The sequence below is a fragment of the Procambarus clarkii genome, chromosome 10, assembly GCF_040958095.1.
Source record: "Procambarus clarkii isolate CNS0578487 chromosome 10, FALCON_Pclarkii_2.0, whole genome shotgun sequence".
Classification (NCBI taxonomy): Eukaryota; Metazoa; Arthropoda; class Malacostraca; order Decapoda; family Cambaridae; genus Procambarus; species Procambarus clarkii.
In genome coordinates, this window is record NC_091159.1 from 14,194,106 (window position 1) to 14,206,345 (window position 12,240).

A 12,240-nucleotide genomic window follows, 5' to 3' on the forward strand; every position below is an offset into this window, starting at 1 on the left:
CACACACACACACGGGGGCCGTGGCTGAATGGACAGCGCTTGGGACTCGTAATCCCAGTGTCCGGGTTCGATCCCGACCGCCGGCGGAAACAGATGAGCAGAGTTTCTTTCACCCTGATGCTCTGTTACATAGCAGTCAGTAGGTACCTGGGAGTTAGACAGCTGTTACGGGCTGCTTCCTGGTGTGTGTGTGTACTCACCTATTTGTGCTTGCGGGGGTTGAGCTCTGGCTCTTTGGTCCCGCCTCTCAACTGTCGATCAATATTAACTGGTGTACAGGTTCCTGAGCCTATTGGGCTCTATCATATCTACACTTGAAAATGTGTATGGAGTCAGCCTCCACCACATCACTTCCTAATGCATTCCATTTGTCAACCACTCTGACACTAAAAACGTTCTTTCTAATATCTCTGTTGCTCATCTGGGCACTCAATTTCCACCTGTGTCCCCTAGTGAGTGTACCCCTTGTGTCAAATAGCCTGTCTTTATCTACCCTATCAATTCCTTTGAGAATCTTGAATGTGGTGATCATGTCCCCCCTAACTCTTCTGTCTCCCAGTGAAGTGAGGTTTAATTCCCGTAGTCTCTCCTCGTAGCTCATATCTCTCAGCTCGGGTACTAGTCTGGTGGCAAACCTTTGAACCTTTTCCAGTTTAGTCTTATCCTTGACTAGATATGGACTCCGTGCTGGGGCTGCATACTCCAGGATTGGCTTGACATATGTGGTATACAAAGTTCTGAATGATTCTTTATACAAGTTTCTAAATGCCGTTCTTATGTTGGCCAACCTGGCATATGCCGCTGATGTTATCCTTTTGATATGGGCTGCAGGGAACAGGTCTGGCGTGATGTCAACCCCCACGTCTTTCTCTCTCTCTCTCTCTCTGACTCTTAAAGAATTTCATCTCCCAAATGATAGCTTGAATCTGGCCCTCTGCTCCCTACACCTATCTTCATAACATTACATTTGCTTCGGTTAAACTCTAACAACTATTTGTTCGACCATTCCTTCAGTTTGTCTAGGTCTTCATGGAGCCTCAAGCAGTCCTCCTCTGTCTTAATCCTTCTCATAATTTTGGCATCGCCAGCAAACATTGAGAGAAATGAGTTTATACCCTCCGGGAGATCATTTACGTATATCAGAAACAGGATAGGATCGAGTACAGAGCCCTGTGGGGCTCCATTGGTGACTTCACGCCAATCTGAGGTCTCGCCCCTCACTGTAACTCTCTGCTTCCTATTGCTTAGGTACTCCCTTATGCAATGGAGCACCTTACCAGTTACTCCTGCCTATCTGTTCAGCTTATGTACTAGCCTCTTATGGGGGACTGTGTCAAGGGCTTTCCGACAATCCAAGAAAATGCAGTCCGCCCAGCCTTCTCTTTCTTGCTTAATCTTTGTCACCTTGTGGAAGAATTCTATTAAGCCTGTAAGGCAAGATTTACCCTCCCTGAACCCATGTTGATGGGTTGTAACGGAGTCTCTTCTCTCCAGATGTGTTACCAGGTTTTTTCTCACGATCTTCTCCATCACCTTGCATGGTATACAAGTTAAGGACACTGGCCTGTAGTTCAGTGCCTCTAAATGTATGTGTGTGTGTGTGTGTGTGTGTGTGTGTGTGTGTGTGTGTGTGTGTGTGTGTGTGTGTGTGTGTGTGTGTGTGTGTGTGTGTGTGTGTGTGTGTTTGTGTGTGTGTGGAAAAAAATGATTTAGTTAGTAGTTAGTAACAGTTGATTGATTGACAGTTGAGAGGCGGGCCGAAAGAGCAGAGCTCTACCCCCGCAAGCACTACTAGGTGAATACCATCATTCACTGCTGTGAGCGTACAGGTGTAACTATGGCGCCGACATTGTTGGCGTCACACCTAAATTTCCCAGTTCCTCATGCCTCTCCCACCCTCTCCCTCCCATCTCCCAGACTCTGAAGTTTTCTCTTCCTTATCTCTCTTATATCTCTTATCTTATCTTCCTTATTTCTCTTGTCTTTGATCTCTTATCTCTGCAGCGACCCTTAGTTCCACTGTATTGCATGCTATCCCGTTCCAATTCCGTCATGTTGCATGGTAAAGCAACGCAACCCATCGCATTGCAATGCATTGTCATGCAACACCTACATCTTATATTTCCTTTGAATGTAGTGAATATTGACGCATAACATGTTATTGCGATACACTGCTACACTGTATTCTGTATGGATAGTTTGAGTTCGTTTGTTTGGTAAAGCAACGCAACCCATCGCATTGCAATGCATTGTCATGCAACACCTACATCTTATATTTCCTTTGAATGTAGTGAATATTGACGCATAACATGTTATTGCGATACACTGCTACACTGTATTCTGTATGGATAGTTTGAGTTCGTTTGTTCCATGGTACTGTTGTAGTGAAACTATTGTATTTTCGTAATACAACTGGTACCTTTTAGTTGTACATAACATGAACTGAGTTGACATGTGTCCGTATATATGAGATGTGTCTTAGGCCTTTATAATATGTAAGTATCCATATGTACAATGTGTGAGTGTGTTCTCATGTGTATAATTTCACTGTGTATGGCTCTGTGTACCTGTGCTTCATACGAGTATGAGTGTGTATATCTTCTGAGAGAACATACTCCTGTGTACACACACTATGTACACACGCCTTCCAATGTGTCCTTGACTGTGTGTATGTAAGTGTGCAATTATTAGTGTCCTCCAGTGTGCAATATTGGTTAATTTAGGCTAATGTATGTGGCAAGAGGGAGAGAGAGAGTGAGAGAGAGAGAGAGAGAGAGAGAGAGAGAGAGAGAGAGAGAGAGAGAGAGAGAGAGAGAGAGAGAGAGAGAGAGAGAGAGAGAGAGAGAGAGAGAGAGAGAGAGTGAGAGAGAGAGAGAGAGAGAAAGAGAGAGAGAGAGTGTGAGAGAGAGAGAGAGAGAGAGAGAGAGAGAGAGAGAGAGAGAGAGAGAGAGAGAGAGAGAGAGAGAGAGAGAGAGAGAGAGAGAGAGAGAGAGAGTGTGAGAGAGAGAGAGAGAGAGAGAGAGAGAGAGAGAGAGAGAGAGAGAGAGAGAGAGAGAGAGAGAGAGAGAGAGAGAGAGAGAGAGAGAGAGAGATAGAGAGAGAGACTGTGTTGAGATCTCTGTGTCCTCCTGTCAATCATGATGACTATTGCTCTCATACATTATAATCTTACTGTCTGCGTCATTATAATTATCACGCCAATCCTCACTCGTGTGCTATACCATTACCTAACACCAACAGCTTAATTGGTCAGCTAATGATTCGATATTATTGTCCGAGTATAAATAGACGTTACGTTTGCCATATAACACTAAAGGTGATCGATTGTTAGTTAGGACAATAATGACCGTACTCTAATGACCTCATTAGTAACTGTAATTATGTCCATTTTATTTCCTTTAATGACCTCATTTCCATCTCTTATTGCTCCTATCCCATCTACTCCTTTCTCATCTTCTCCTTCTCTTCCATCTCCTTCTCTTCCATCTCCTTCTCTCCCATCTCCTTCCCTTCCATCTCCTCCTCGCCATTCACTATTCCCTACCAACGTGTCCTTTAATATAATATTTTTATAATGTGGACACAAGTGGCCTGGTGTAGACGTGGAGAGCGGGAGTGGTGGCCCCTCCCCCTGGGGTGAGTGGTGGCCCCTTCCCCTGGGGGGGAGTGGGGGCCCCTTCCCCTGGGGTGAGTGGTGGCCCCTTCCCCTGGGGTGAGTGGTGGCCCCTTCCCCTGGGGTGAGTGGTGGCCCCTTCCCCTGGGGTGAGTGGTGGCCCCTTCCCCTGGGGTGAGTGGTGGCCCCTTCCCCTGGGGTGAGTGGTGGCCCCTTCCCCTGGGGTGAGTGGTGGCCCCTTCCCCTGGGGTGAGTGGGGGCCCCTTCTCCTGGGGTGAGTGGTGGCCCCTTCCCCTGGGGTGAGGGGTGGCCCCCCTCCCCCTGGGGACATCTACGGTGCAGTAAGGATTACACAGCCCACAGGTGACACAGCCCACAGGTGACACAACCCACAGGTGACACAGCCCACAGGTGACACAGCCCACAGGTGACACAACCCACAGGTGACACAGCCCACAGGTGACACAACCCACAGGTGACACAGCCCACAGGTGACACAGCCCACAGGTCACACAGCCCACAGGTCACACAGCCCACAGGTCACACAGCCCACAGGTCACACAGCCCACAGGTGACACAGCCCACAGGTGACACAGCCCACAGGTCACACAGCCCACAGGTGACACAGCCCACAGGTCACACAGCCCACAGGTCACACAGCCCACAGGTGACACAGCCCACAGGTGACACAACCCACAGGTGACACAGCCCACAGGTCACACAGCCCACAGGTCACACAGCCCACAGGTGACACAGCCCACAGGTGAGGTGACACAGCCCACAGGTCACACAGCCCACAGGTCACACAGCCCACAGGTGACACAACCCACAGGTGACACAACCCACAGGTGACACAGCCCACAGGTGACACAGCCCACAGGTGACACAGCCCACAGGTCACACAGCCCACAGGTCACACAGCCCACAGGTCACACAGCCCACAGGTGACACAGCCCACAGGTGACACAACCCACAGGTGACACAGCCCACAGGTCACACAGCCCACAGGTCACACAGCCCACAGGTGACACAACCCACAGGTGACACAGCCCACAGGTGACACAGCCCACAGGTGACACAGCCCACAGGTGACACAGCCCACAGGTGACACAGCCCACAGGTGACACAGCCCACAGGTGACACAGCCCACAGGTCACACAGCCCACAGGTGACACAGCCCACAGGTCACACAACCCACAGGTGACACAGCCCACAGGTGACACAGCCCACAGGTGACACAGCCCACAGGTGACACAGCCCACAGGTGACACAGCCCACAGGTGACACAGCCCACAGGTGACACAAACAACCCTCCCTCACAACACTCGGGAACTACACAACAAAAGTTATGATCTAACAAACTGTTATAACAATATGAACAAATGCCCTCGTCCCTAGGGACAAACAACACGATTTTTGAAACTCAAATTACCAGACGATTTTCTTAGTAACAACTGTACCAAACGACCGGAAGCTAACGGCTTTAATTATCATAAATGTACATTGAGTTATCGTCTAACTTCCTTGATATCTTAACTTTCTTAACATTTATTAAACAGTTTTTGAGCTCCTTGGCGGTACGAGGTTGTAACAACCTTGGATTATTCAGTTTTGATCTCGTAAACTGATTACCAAATGTAAAGCTGCTGTGAATAAGGAGAGATCTATGGGTTTCGTCAGTAGACGAGTCAGTGTTTGATTCATCCTTGGTAAAGGCTGCTGGGAGTGGGGGGAATCTGCAGGCCTGGGTCCTGAACTTGTTCACCCGTGCTGAACAGTGATTGGTGTTGAACTAGTTGAAGACCACTTGTCCCTCCATCCGTTCCTCTCCTCCCTCACCCCCTCCCTCCCTCCCTCCCTCCACTTGCCTCAGATACTGGAGGAATGTGAGGCATCTCAAGGTGTTATCCCCCTCACTGCTCCTCGGTGTTGGCGTGGGCAGTGTTGTGAGGCAGCTGCCTGGTATGTACACACATACACACACACACACACACACACACACACACACACACACACACACACACACACACACACACACACACACACACACACACACACACACACGTGTGTGTGTATGTGTGTGTGTGTAAATAAGGAATGTATGAAAGCAAAGGAGCAGAACAAAAGGGCATGGAGGAACTTCCGTAATAACAGAACACCAGAAAGTAGAGAGAGATACCAGAGAACCAGGAACGAGTATGTTAGTGTGAGAAGAGCAGCTGAGAAAAGGTATGAAAATGATATAGCTAATAAAGCCAAGACCGAACCCAAGCTGCTACACAGTCACATCAGGAGGAAGACAACAGTGAAGGAACAGGTGATGAAACTTAGGGTGGGCGAGGATAGGTACACAGAGAATGACAAAGAGGTGTGTGAAGAACTCAACAAAAGGTTCCAGGAGGTCTTTACAATAGAACAGGGAGATGTCGGGGCACTAGAAGAGGTGGCAGCAAACCAGGTGTCCTTGGATAGGTTCGAAATTACAAGAGATGAGGTCAAGAAGCACCTATTGGAGCTGAATGTGAGAAAAGCTGTTGGGCCGGATGGAATCTCGCCATGGGTATTGAAAGAGTGTGCAGGAGCACTTTGCCTACCACTCTCCATAGTGTATAGTAGGTCACTGGAAACGGGGGACCTACCAGAAATATGGAAGACTGCTAATGTAGTACCAATATACAAAAAGGGTGACAGACAAGAGGCACTGAACTACAGGCCAGTGTCCTTAACTTGTATACCATGCAAGGTGATGGAGAAGATTGTGAGAAAAAACCTAGTAACACATCTGGAGAGAAGAGACTTCGTGACAAACCATCAACATGGGTTCAGGGAGGGTAAATCTTGCCTTACAGGCTTGATAGAATTCTACGATCAGGTGACAAAGATTAAACAAGAAAGAGAAGGGTGGGCGGACTGCATTTTTTTGGACTGTCGGAAAGCCTTTAACACAGTACCCCATAAAAGGTTGATGTATAAGCTAGAGAAACAGGCAGGAGTAACTGGTAGGGCGCTCCAGTGGATAAGGGAGTACCTAAACAATAGGAAGCAGAGAGTTACAGTGAGGGTGAGACCTCAGACTGGCGTGAAGTCACCAGTGGAGTCCCACAGGGCTCTGTACTCGGACCTATCCTGTTTCTGATATACGTAAATGATCTCCCAGAGGGTATAGATTCATTCCTCTCAATGTTTGCTGACGACGCCAAAATTATGAGAAGGATTAAGACAGAGGAGGACAGCTTGAGGTTTCAAGAAGACCTGGACAAGCTGCAGGAATGGTCGAACAAATGGCTGTTAGAGTTTAACCCAAGCAAATGTAATGTAATGAAGATAGGGGTAGGAAGCAGGAGACCAGATACAAGGTATCACTTGGTAGATGAAATACTTCAAGAGTCCGAGAGAGAGAAAGACCTGGGGGTTGATATCAAGCCAGACCTCTCCCCTGAAGCTCATATCAAGAGGATAACATCAGCAGCATATGCCAGGTTGGCTAACATAAGAACGGCCTTTAGAAACTTGTGTAAGGAATCTTTCAGAACATTATATACCACATATGTCAGACCAATCCTGGAGTATGCGGCTCCAGCATGGAGTCCATATCTAGTCAAGCATAAGACTAAACTGGAAAAGGTTCAAAGGTTTGCCACCAGACTAGTACCCGAGCTGAGAGGTATGAGCTACGAGGAGAGACTACGGGAATTAAACCTCACTTCGTTGGAAGACAGAAGAGTTAGGGGGGGACATGATCACCACATTCAAGATTCTCAAGGGAATCGACAGGGTTGATAAAGACAGGCTATTTAACACAAGGGGCACACGCACTAGGGGACACAGGTGGAAACTGAGTGCCCAAATGATCCACAGGGATATTAGAAAGAACTTTTAGTGTCAGAGTGATTGACAAATAGAATGCATTAGGAAGTGATGTGGTGGAGGCTGACTTCATACACAGTTTCAAGTGTAGATATGATAGAGCCCAATAGGCTCAGGAACCTGTACACCAGTTGATTGACGGTTGAGAGGCGGGACCAAAGAGCCAGAGCTCAACCCCCGCAAGCACAACTAGGTGAGTATAACTAGGTGAGTACCAATACTGTACTACACACCTTGGACCTATACTGTTTCTGATATATGTAAATGATCTCCCAGAGGGTATAGACTCGGTTCTCTCAATGTTTGCTGCTGATGCAAAAATTATGAGGAGGATTGAAACAGAGGATGATAGTAGGAGGCTACAAGATGACCTAGACAGACTGAGTGAATGGTCCAACAAATGGCTGTTGAAGTTCAACCCGAGTAAATGCAAAGTAATAAAACTAGGCATTGGAAACAGGAGGCCAGACACAGGATACAGAATAGGAGATGAAGTACTTAATGAAACGGACTAAGAATAAGGTCTAGGAGTTCATATCAAACCAAACCTGTCTCCTGAAGCCCACATAAAAAGAATAACGTCTGCGGCATATGCAGTTAGTTAGAGTAGTTAACGGATGGAATGCATTAGGCAGTGATGTGGTGGAGGCTGACTCCATACACAGTTTCTAATGTAGATATGATAAAGCCCAGTAGGCTCAGGAATCTGTACACTAGTTGATTGACAGTTGAGAGGTGGGACCAAAGAGCCAAAGCTCAACCCCCGCAAGCACAACTAGGTGAGTACTAATTCTAGACAGAAAACTATCACCTGAGGACCACATAAAGAATATTGTGCGAGGAGCCTATGCTATGCTTTCTAACTTCAGAATTGCTTTTAAATACATGGATGGCGATATACTAAAGAAATTGCTCCCGACTTTTGTTAGGCCAAAGCTAGAATATGCAGCGGTTGTGTGGTGCCCATATCTTAAGAAGCACATCAACAAACTGGAAATGGTGCAAAAACACGCTACTAAGTGGCTCCCAGAACTGAAGGGCAAGAGCTACGAGGAGAGGTTAGAGGCATTAAATATGCCAAAACTAGAAGACAGAAGAAAAAGAGGTGATATGATCACTACATACAAAATAGTAACAGGAATTGATAAAATCGATAGGAAAGATTTCCTGAGACCTGGAACTTCAAGAACAAGAGGTCATAGATTTAAACTAGCTAAACACAGATGCCGAAGAAATATAAGAAAATTCACTTTCGCAAACAGAGTGGTAGACGGTTGGAACAAGTTAGGTGAGAAGGTGGTGGAGGCCAAGACCGTCAGTAGTTTCAAAGCGTTATATGACAAAGAGTGCTGGGAAGACGGGACACCACGAGCGTAGCTCTCATCCTGTAACTACACTTAGGTAATTACACTTAGGTAATTACACACACACACACACAGTAAGGGAAGACATGATAACCATCTACAAAATTCTCAGGGGAATTGACAAGGTGGACAAAGACAAACTCTTTAGCACGGGTGGAACACGAACAAGGGGACACAGGTGAAAACTCAGTACCCAGATGAGCCACAGAGACGTTAGAAAGAACTTTTTCAGTGTCAGAGTAGTTAGTAAATGGAATGCATTAGGAAGTGATGTGGTGGAGGCTGACTCCATACACAGTTTCAAATGAAGATATGATAGAGCCCAATAGGCTCAGGAATCTGTTCACCAGTTGATTGACGGTTGAGAGGCGGGACCAAAGAGCCAAAGCTCAACCTCCGCAAGCACAAATAGGTGAGTACACACACACCCATGTTTAGAGTCCACCTGCACCCGTGTTTAGAGTCCACCTGCACCCATGCTCAGGGTCCACCAGCACCCATGTTCAGGGCCCACCTGCACCCATGTTCAGGGCCCACCTGCACCCATGTTCAGAGCCCACCTGCACCCGTGTTCAGGGTCCACCAGCACCCATGTTCAGGGCCCACCTGCACCCATGTTCAGGGCCCACCTGCACCCGTGTTCAGGGTCCACCAGCACCCATGTTCAGGGCCCACCTGCACCCATGTTCAGGGCCCACCTGCACCCATGTTCAGGGCCCACCTGCACCCGTGTTCAGGGTCCACCAGCACCCATGTTCAGGGCCCACCTGCACCCATGTTCAGGGCCCACCTGCACCCATGTTCAGGGCCCACCTGCACCCATGTTCAGGGCCCACCTGCACCTATGTTCAGGGTCCACCTGCACCCATGCTCAGGTCCCACCTGCACCCATGCTCAGGTCCCACCTGCACCCATGTTCAGGGCCCACCAGCACCCATGCTCAGGGCCCACCTGCACCCATGTTCAGGGCCCACCAGCACCCATGTTCAGGGCCCACCTGCACCCATGCTCAGGTCCCACCTGCACCCATGCTCAGGTCCCACCTGCACCCATGTTCAGGGCCCACCTGCACCCATGTTCAGGGCCCACCTGCACCCATGTTCAGGGCCCACCTGCACCCATGCTCAGGTCCCACCTGCACCCATGTTCAGGGCCCTCCTGGTGAAACTAATCGGGCGGACAATTGACACGCTGTCAGGAGCCTTAACTACTTCAGTGAGCAGTGTGAATGGCTTGTTTAGGACGGGATATAATGGTGTTGATCTATAGCCGCTGTAGCCATCTCTGTTCCTCTCTTTCTCACTCCCTCTCTTTAACTGTGTCTGTCTGTACATGCGTACGTGCGCGCGTATCCATGCGTAAAGCACCTGCGTGTACATGTGCGCATGTACATGTGCGCGTGTATGTGTATATCTTCCGATATCACAAAATGTATTGGAGTTTGTATAACTATCCCCCCCTGACGCTCTCATAATTTGTTATTTGTTATAAGCCTTTTTAAAGCTATTGGATCCCCCTGTGAGATCACACTGAGGGAGCATGATGCTCTGGTCTTGTAAGGAAGCTAAATAAAACCTTCCCGAAAGCCCCTAAAGGATGAAAAATGCTGACTGGAACATTTAATGGGCCTTCCTAAACACAGACTTTTCCTGCTTTTTTTTGTTTAACTTGAAAAGAAAGTGAGAGAGAGAGAGAGAGAGAGAGAGAGAGAGAGAGAGAGAGAGAGAGAGAGAGAGAGAGAGAGAGAGAGAGAGAGAGAGAGAGGGGGGGGGAGAGAGAGGCGTAATTGCTACAAAACTTTCATGGTAATTGTCATCTCTGAACATGCATAATATTTTGTTCAGCTGGTCAGCTGGCCTCCATACACACACTGGTACCACCTCAACCCTCCAAGGGTTCCTCCATAAGCAACCCCCTCCCTCCACACCCACACACACGCCCCCTCCCTCCACGCCCACACACGCCCCGTCCCTCCACGCCCACACACACGCCCCCTCCCTCCACGCCCACACACGCCCCGTCCCTCCACGCCCACACACACGCCCCCTCCCTCCACGCCCACACACACCCCCCTCCCTCCACGCCCACACCACCCAAGACTCCAAAAGACCTCAACAGGGGACTCCACCTCCACACTCCACCTATGAAATCTAAACGAAAACGCACGAATTATGAACAAAAGCATCAAGAAGACAAGCAGCTTTTGTTTATTGTTTCAAGAAGAGCGCATCGATCCCTCAAGGATCTCTGCACGCCTCGAGTTTTACCGGAAGGTAAAACATCACATCCCCCACTTCTGTTACATCCAACCCTTCCCTCCCATTTCCCTCCCATTCTCTCCCCTTTCCCCTTCCCCTCACCTCTTGCAAGAGGTGTCGTGGACCCACTTTGTGTCAGCGAGAGAAAGATGTAAGCGTAGCGGCCGCCATTAGCGGCGAATGTTTGAGGCGCCATGATGGCTGACTCACCTGTTGATTGGTCATGGCGGATGGGGCAGGCTGTTATGTCTTGCTTCATGCATCCATCACCTCCTCAACTCCTTCCTTGACCGCATGCTTGACTGTTTCATCTCCTGCTTGACTGTTTCATCTCCTGCTTGACTGATTCATCGCATGCTTGAATCCTTCCCTCATCGCCTGCCTGACTGTTTCCATGCTTGTTTAATTACTTGATTAAACCCTGCTTGATTATTTGATTGATTACTTGATTAACTGCTTGCTGATTTTCCTGTGTTTGCTTGCCTGCGTGTTCCTTGGAGTGCTTGAGAAGGTGTGGCTGTGGTGTACCTGGTCCCCCCAAGCTCCTGTCTTCACCAGGCCTGGTTTTGCATGCATGACTCTTGCATTGTGTTAGTCATTGTCTCTGTGGGGAGTGAAGGTCCATGTGGGGGGGGGGCCGTGTGGGGGGTTAAGGTCCGTGTGGGGGGTTAAGGCCCGTGTGGGGGGTTAAGGTCCGTGTGGGGGGTTAAGGCCCGTGTGGGGAGTGAAGGTCCGTGTGGGGGGTTAAGGCCCGTGTGGGGGGTTAAGGTCCGTGTGGGGGGGGGCCGTGTGGGGGGTTAAGGTCCGTGTGGGGGGGGCCGTGTGGGGGGTTAAGGTCCGTGTGGGGGGTTAAGGCCCGTGTGGGGAGTGAAGGTCCGTGTGGGGGGTTAAGGCCCGTGTGGGGGGTTAAGGTCCGTGTGGGGAGTGAAGGTCCGTGTGGGGGGTTAAGGCCCGTGTGGGGGGTTAAGGCCCGTGTGGGGAGTGAAGGTCCATGTGGGGGGGGCCGTGTGGGGGGTTAAGGTCCGTGTGGGGGGTTAAGGCCCGTGTGGGGAGTGAAGGTCCGTGTGGGGGGTTAAGGCCCGTGTGGGGGGTTAAGGCCCGTGTGGGGAGTGAAGGTCCATGTGGGGGGGGCCGTGTG